Source organism: Sebastes fasciatus, chromosome 1 (genome assembly GCF_043250625.1).
Source record: "Sebastes fasciatus isolate fSebFas1 chromosome 1, fSebFas1.pri, whole genome shotgun sequence".
Classification (NCBI taxonomy): domain Eukaryota; kingdom Metazoa; phylum Chordata; class Actinopteri; order Perciformes; family Sebastidae; genus Sebastes; species Sebastes fasciatus.
The window spans coordinates 192315-200430 of record NC_133795.1 but is presented as its reverse complement, the minus strand read 5'-3'; positions in this window follow the sequence as shown (position 1 = coordinate 200430).

The following is an 8116-nucleotide window of genomic DNA, read 5'->3' as shown; positions in this document are numbered from 1 at the left end:
ATCGTGTTAACGTGTTGTTATCTTGTTGTTATCTTGTTAACGTGTTGTTAGCGTGTTATTATCGTGTTAATGTGTTGTAATCTTGTTAACGTGTTATTATTGTGTTAACGTGTTGTAATCTTGTTAACGTGTTATTATCGTGTTTACGTGTTGTTATCTTGTTAACGTGTTATTATCGTGTTAACGCGTTGTTAGCGTGTTGTTAGCGTGTTGTTAGCGTGTTAACGTGTTGTAATCTTGTTAACGTGTTATTATCGTGTTAACGTGTTGTTATCTTGTTATTATTGTGTTTATGTGTTGTTATCTTGTTAACGTGTTATTATCGTGTTAACGTGATGTTAGCGTGTTATTATCGTGTTAACGTGTTGTAATCTTGTTAACGTGTTATTATCGTGTTAACGTGTTGTTATCTTGTTATTATTGTGTTTACGTGTTGTTATCTTGTTAATGTGTTATTATCGTGTTAACGTGTTGTTATCTTGTTGTTATCTTGTTAACGTGTTGTTAGCGTGTTATTATCGTGTTAACGTGTTGTTATCTTGTTGTAATCTTGTTAACGTGTTGTTAGCGTGTTAACGTGTTGTTAGCGTGTTATTATCGTGTTAACGTGTTGTTATCTTGTTGTTATCTTGTTAACGTGTTGTTAGCGTGTTATTATCGTGTTAACGTGTTGTTATCTTGTTGTTATCTTGTTAACGTGTTGTTAGCGTGTTATATCGTGTTAACGTGTTGTTATCTTGTTAACATGTTGTTAGCGTGTTATATCGTATTAATGTGTTATCTTGTTAACGTGTTGTTAACGTGTTGTTAGCGTGTTAACGTGTTGTTAGCGTGTTATTATCGTGTTAGCGTGTTGTTAACGTGTTGTAATCTTGTTAACCTGTTGTTAGCGTGTTATTATCGTGTTAACGTGGTGTAATCTTGTTAATGTGTTGTTAGCGTGTTATATTGTGTTAACGTGTTATCTTGTTAACGTGTTGTTAGCGTGTTATTATCGTGTTTACGTGTTATATTGTTAATGTGTTATTATCTTGTTAATGTGTTGTTAGCGTGTTATTATCGTGTTAACGTGTTGTAATCTTGTTAACGTGTTATTATCGCGTTTACGTGTTGTTATCTTGTTAACGTGTTATTATTGTGTTAACGCGTTGTTAGCGTGTTGTTAGCGTGTTAACGTGTTGTAATCTTGTTAACGTGTTATTATCGTGTTAACGTGTTGTAATCTTGTTATTATTGTGTTTACGTGTTGTTATCTTGTTAACGTGTTATTATCGTGTTAACGTGTTGTTAGCGTGTTATTATCGTGTTAACGTGTTGTAATCTTGTTAACGTGTTATTATCATGTTAACGTGTTGTTATCTTGTTATTATTGTGTTTACGTGTTGTTATCTTGTTAATGTGTTATTATCGTGTTAACGTGTTGTTATCTTGTTGTTATCTTGTTAACGTGTTGTTATCGTGTTAACGTGTTGTTAGCGTGTTATTATCGTGTTAACGTGTTGTTATCTTGTTGTAATCTTGTTCATGTGTTATTATCGTGTTAACGTGTTGTTATCTTGTTGTTATCTTGTTAACGTGTTGTTATCGTGTTAACGTGTTGTTAGCGTGTTATTATCGTGTTAACGTGTTGTTATCTTGTTGTAATCTTGTTAATGTGTTATTATCGTGTTAACGTGTTGTTATCTTGTTGTTATCTTGTTAACGTGTTGTTATCGTGTTAACGTGTTGTTAGCGTGTTATATCGTGTTAACGTGTTGTTATCTTGTTAACGTGTTGTTATCTTGTTAACATGTTGTTAGCGTGTTATATCGCGTTAATGTGTTATCTTGTTAACGTGTTGTTAACGTGTTGTTATCGTGTTAACGTGTTGTTAGCGTGTTATTATCGTGTTAGCGTGTTATTATCGTGTTAACGTGTTGTAATCTTGTTAACCTGTTGTTAGCGTGTTATTATCGTGTTAACGTGTTGTAATCTTGTTAACGTGTTGTTAGCGTGTTATCGTGTTAACGTGTTGTAATCTTGTTAACTTTAACAGCTCTGATCTGAACACCAGTCTAACTCTCTCTGAAGCTCAAACTGAACTCGTCATCATGTTTACAGCCATCAGCACAACGTGTTGTTAACGTGTTGTTAGCGTGTTAACGTGTTGTAATCTTGTTAACTCTAACAGCTGTGATCTGAACACCAGTCTAACTCTCTCTGAAGCTCAAACTGAACTCGTCATCATGTTTGCAGCCATCAGCAGAATGTTGTAGAGGAGGTCAGACTGTTCTGTTCTGTTATCATCACTAGTTGAACATGTTGTTCAGAAACAGGTTCAACACATTCAGGACGTCATCATGAGACCAGAATGTTCCAGAACCGTCTGGAGCGAGACTCCCACAACCCCTCTCTGCAGTCTCCGTCTGTCATCAACACTACGCTATCACAACCCCTCTCTGCAGTCTCCGTCTGTCATCAACACTACGCTATCACAACCCCTCTCTGCAGTCTCCGTCTGTCATCAACACTACGCTATCACAACCCCTCTCTGCAGTCTCCGTCTGTCATCAACACTACGCTATCACAACCCCTCTCTGCAGTCTCCGTCTGTCATCAACACTACGCTATCACAACCCCTCTCTGCAGTCTCCGTCTGTCATCAACACTACGCTAGAAAATATGTTTATATCCATTTTAACATCACTGGCAGCTGTTGACCAGTAACAGCAGGACTGACACACAGGATCCTCACATGAAAGCCTTTATTAAACCCTTTATTATCCCTTTATTATCCCTTTAATATCCCTTTATTATCCCTTTATTATCCCTTTAATATCCCTTTATTATCCCTTTAATATCCCTTTATTATCCCTTTAATATCCCTTTATTATCCCTTTAATATCCCTTTAATATCCCTTTAATATCCCTTTATTATGCCTTTAATATCCCTTTAATATCCCTTTAATATCCCTTTAATATCCCTTTAATATCCCTTTAATATCCCTTTATTATGCCTTTAATATCCCTTTAATATCCCTTTAATATCCCTTTAATATCCCTTTAATATCCCTTTAATATGCCTTTAATATCCCTTTAATATCCCTTTAATATCCCTTTATTAAATCCTTTATGAGACCCTTTATTACACCTGTCCCCGTTACACCTGTCGGGCACTGCAAAGCGTGCCATGGTTTTATTCCTTGTTTTCTACTCTGCTCCACATCTATCCGGGGCGTAAATGTGTCCTTGTATGTTTATATATTATTTAAGTTTTATATTAAAGAAATCATAAAAACATAAAAATATGAATCATTTAAAAACCATACCTGACATTAGTTCAGTCCACTCAGCTTTACATCACATCCTACATAAAGAACACAGCTCAAACTATTAGTTCATCAAATTAATTAGGTGATTGAGAGAAGATTAATTCATTTTCAATTAATTTATCTAATAAATATATATAAATATGATCTGGTTATATGATCTGGTTATATGATCTGGTTATATTTTCTGGTTATATTTTCTGGTTATATGATCTGGTTATATTATCTAGTTATATTTTCTGGTTATATGATCTGGTTATATGATCTGGTTATATTATCTGGTTATATTATATGATCTGGTTATATGATCTGGTTATATTATCTAGTTATATTTTCTGATTATATGATCTGGTTATATGATCTGGTTATATTATCTGGTTATATGATCTGGTTATATGATCTGGTTATATTATCTAGTTATATTTTCTGATTATATGATCTGGTTATATGATCTGGTTATATGATCTGGTTATATTATCTAGTTATATTTTCTGGTTATATTTTCTGGTTATATGATCTGGTTATATTATCTAGTTATATTTTCTGGTTATATGATCTGGTTATATGATCTGGTTATATTATCTGGTTATATTATATGATCTGGTTATATGATCTGGTTATATTATCTAGTTATATTTTCTGGTTATATGATCTGGTTATATGATCTGGTTATATGATCTGGTTATATTATCTGGTTATATTATATGATCTGGTTATATGATCTGGTTATATTATCTAGTTATATTTTCTGATTATATGATCTGGTTATATGATCTGGTTATATTATCTGGTTATATGATCTGGTTATATGATCTGGTTATATTATCTAGTTATATTTTCTGATTATATGATCTGGTTATATGATCTGGTTATATGATCTGGTTATATTATCTAGTTATATTTTCTGGTTATATTTTCTGGTTATATGATCTGGTTATATTATCTAGTTATATTTTCTGGTTATATGATCTGGTTATATGATCTGGTTATATTATCTGGTTATATTATATGATCTGGTTATATGATCTGGTTATATTATCTAGTTATATTTTCTGGTTATATGATCTGGTTATATGATCTGGTTATATTATCTGGTTATATTATATGATCTGGTTATATGATCTGGTTATATGATCTGGTTATATTTTCTGGTTATATTATCTGGTTATATTTTCTGGATATATTATCTGGTTATATGATCTGGTTATATTATCTGGTTATATGATCTGGTTATATGATCTGGTTATATTATCTAGTTATATTTTCTGGTTATATTTTCTGGTTATATGATCTGGTTATATGATCTGGTTATATGATCTGGTTATATTTTCTGGTTATATTATCTGGTTATATTTTCTGGATATATTATCTGGTTATATGATCTGGTTATATGATCTGGTTATATGATCTGGTTATATGATCTGGTTATATTTTCTGGTTATATTATCTGGTTATATTTTCTGGATATATTATCTGGTTATATGATCTGGTTATATGATCTGGTTATATTATCTAGTTATATTTTCTGATTATATGATCTGGTTATATGATCTGGTTATATTATCTGGTTATATGATCTGGTTATATGATCTGGTTATATTATCTAGTTATATTTTCTGGTTATATTTTCTGGTTATATGATCTGGTTATATGATCTGGTTATATTATCTGGTTATATGATCTGGTTATATGATCTGGTTTTATTTTCTGGTTATATGATCTGGTTATATGATCTGGTTATATGATCTGGTTATATTATCTGGTTATATGATCTGGTTATATGATCTGGTTATATGATCTGGTTATATTATCTGGTTATATGATCTGGTTATATGATCTGGTTATATTATATGATCTGGTTATATTATATGATCTGGTTATATGATCTGGTTATATTTTCTGGTTATATGATCTGGTTATATTATCTGGTTATATGATCTGGTTATATGATCTGGTTTTATTTTCTGGTCATATGATCTGGTTATATGATCTGGTTATATGATCTGGTTATATTATCTGGTTATATTATATGATCTGTTTATATGATCTGGTTATATGATCTGGTTATATGATCTGGTTATATTATCTGGTTATATTATATGATCTGTTTATATGATCTGGTTATATGATCTGGTTATATGATCTGGTTTTATTTTCTGGTTATATTATCTGGTTATATGATCTGGTTATATGATCTGGTTATATTATATGATCTGTTTATATGATCTGGTTATATGATCTGGTTATATTATCTGGTTATATGATCTGGTTATATGATCTGGTTATATTATCTAGTTATATTTTCTGGTTATATTTTCTGGTTATATGATCTGGTTATATGATCTGGTTATATTATCTGGTTATATGATCTGGTTATATGATCTGGTTTTATTTTCTGGTTATATGATCTGGTTATATGATCTGGTTATATGATCTGGTTATATGATCTGGTTATGTTATCTGGTTATATGATCTGGTTATATGATCTGGTTATATTATCTGGTTATATGATCTGGTTATATGATCTGGTTTTATGATCTGGTTTTATTTTCTGGTTATATGATCTGGTTATATGATCTGGTTATATGATCTGGTTATATTATCTGGTTATATGATCTGGTTATATGATCTGGTTATATGATCTGGTTATATGATCTGGTTATATGATCTGCTTATATGATCTGGTTATATTATATGATCTGGTTATATTATATGATCTGGTTATATGATCTGGTTATATTTTCTGGTTATATGATCTGGTTATATTATATGATCTGGTTATATTATCTGGTTATATGATCTGGTTATATGATCTGGTTTTATTTTCTGGTTATATGATCTGGTTATATGATCTGGTTATATGATCTGGTTATATGATCTGGTTATATTATCTGGTTATATAATCTGGTTATATGATCTGGTTATATTATCTGGTTATATTATATGATCTGGTTATATTATATGATCTGGTTATATGATCTGGTTATATTTTCTGGTTATATGATCTGGTTATATTATATGATCTGGTTATATGATCTGGTTATATTATCTGGTTATATGATCTGGTTATATGATCTGGTTATATGATCTGGTTATATGATCTGGTTATATGATCTGGTTATATTATCTGGTTATATTATATGATCTGGTTATATGATCTGGTTATATTTTCTGGTTATATGATCTGGTTATATTATATGATCTGGTTATATGATCTGGTTATATTATCTGGTTATATGATCTGGTTATATTTTCTGGTTATATTATCTGGTTATATTTTCTGGTTATATTATCTGGTTATATGATCTGGTTATATTATCTGGTTATATGATCTGGTTATATTTTCTGGTTATATGATCTGGTTATATGATCTGGTTATATTATCTAGTTATATTTTCTGGTTATATGATCTGGTTATATGATCTGGTTATATGATCTGGTTATATTATCTAGTTATATTTTCTGGTTATATGATCTGGTTATATGATCTGGTTATATTATCTGGTTATATGATCTGGTTATATGATCTGGTTATATTATCTAGTTATATTTTCTGGTTATATTTTCTGGTTATATGATCTGGTTATATGATCTGGTTATATGATCTGGTTATATTTTCTGGTTATATGATCTGGTTATATGATCTGGTTTTATTTTCTGGTTATATGATCTGGTTATATGATCTGGTTATATGATCTGGTTATATTATCTGGTTATATGATCTGGTTTTATTTTCTGGTTATATTATTTGGTTATATGATCTGGTTATATGATCTGGTTATATTATCTGGTTATATGATCTGGTTATATGATCTGGTTATATTATCTAGTTATATTTTCTGGTTATATTTTCTGGTTATATGATCTGGTTATATGATCTGGTTATATGATCTGGTTATATTATCTGGTTATATGATCTGGTTTTATTTTCTGGTTATATTATCTGGTTATATGATCTGGTTATATGATCTGGTTATATTATCTGGTTATATGATCTGGTTATATGATCTGGTTATATGATCTGGTTCTATGATCTGGTTATATTATCTGGTTATATTATATGATCTGGTTATATGATCTGGTTATATTTTCTGGTTATATGATCTGGTTATATTATATGATCTGGTTATATGATCTGGTTATATTATCTGGTTATATGATCTGGTTATATTTTCTGGTTATATTATCTGGTTATATTTTCTGGTTATATTATATGGTTATATGATCTGGTTATATTATCTAGTTATATTTTCTGGTTATATGATCTGGTTATATGATCTGGTTATATGATCTGGTTATATTATCTAGTTATATTTTCTGGTTATATGATCTGGTTATATGATCTGGTTATATGATCTGGTTATATTATCTAGTTATATTTTCTGGTTATATGATCTGGTTATATGATCTGGTTATATTATCTGGTTATATGATCTGGTTATATGATCTGGTTATATTATCTAGTTATATTTTCTGGTTATATTTTCTGGTTATATGATCTGGTTATATGATCTGGTTATATGATCTGGTTATATTTTCTGGTTATATGATCTGGTTTTATTTTCTGGTTATATGATCTGGTTATATGATCTGGTTATATGATCTGGTTATATGATCTGGTTATATTATCTGGTTATATGATCTGGTTATATGATCTGGTTATATGATCTGGTTTTATTTTCTGGTTATATGATCTGGTTATATGATCTGGTTATATGATCTGGTTATATGATCTGGTTATGTTATCTGGTTATATGATCTGGTTATATGATCTGGTTATATTATCTGGTTATATGATCTGGTTATAT